The following is an 894-nucleotide window of genomic DNA, read 5'->3' as shown; positions in this document are numbered from 1 at the left end:
TTTCAAGTAACTTGACCAACACTGATCACAAGTAAGAATTGATGACTCACGGAGCAGAGTGATGAGTGTGGAGAAGTGGCAACACCGCCAAAAGGCCTGGATATTTAAAAAAAACTGAGTGACCTAGGCTCAAAAACTTTATTGTACATATTTAGTATAGCTCATATTTAAAGTTGATGTTGTGTTACATTTTGTTCCTGTTGAATATCAGTTTCACTTAGCTATAAATCTGAAACAACAGAGTCCGATTTTTATTTTTTTCCACTTTTAACTGTTGTTTCATTGTCACAACAATACAATCATGTAAAATGACTGCCAGATATTGAAACCTGAGGTTATTCTGAAAAAAGGGGCAAAAGAATTCACTTTTACAGCCAAAATTACCAAATAAGTCCAGGCGGCTTAAATGATGCTTGGTCAATAAAGGCAGGCATATGTGTGTGTGTCACTTCCTGTCACCATTTATGGCATGACCCTTTAACGAGTGTTAGCATCTTGCTGAACTATAAAAATAGGAACTTGTAGCTGACTATACTTTCAGTGAAAATTGGCAAAGCTTAAAATAAAGCTTCTAATCGGCTAGAAGATTTATGGTGCACAATGACAACTGTATTAGGACACACAGAAGCAATAATCATGTGACTTCCTCTAACTATCAGCATATTTAGTCTTGCAGAACATGTCTTTCTGGTGAGATGACAGGAACTGGCAGGTGCAGTCGCGGTTTCAGTTCCTCGATCTTGCAGGACTCTATGGGTTTAAAAGGTTACAACATGAAACGGTCTGGCAGGTTCAATAGGTCATGTGTTAACAGTTTATAGCCATTTGTTTTTGATCATGTATTCTTTGCACACAAATCATTCTCATTAATGACAATCAATTTCTCCAACAACT

Source organism: Pundamilia nyererei, unplaced genomic scaffold (assembly GCF_000239375.1).
Source record: "Pundamilia nyererei isolate P.nyererei 1_Seehausen unplaced genomic scaffold, PunNye1.0 scaffold00123, whole genome shotgun sequence".
NCBI classification, from domain to species: Eukaryota; Metazoa; Chordata; class Actinopteri; order Cichliformes; family Cichlidae; genus Pundamilia; species Pundamilia nyererei.
The sequence above is the reverse complement of the archived record's forward strand: the minus strand, read 5'-3'. Positions refer to the sequence as shown.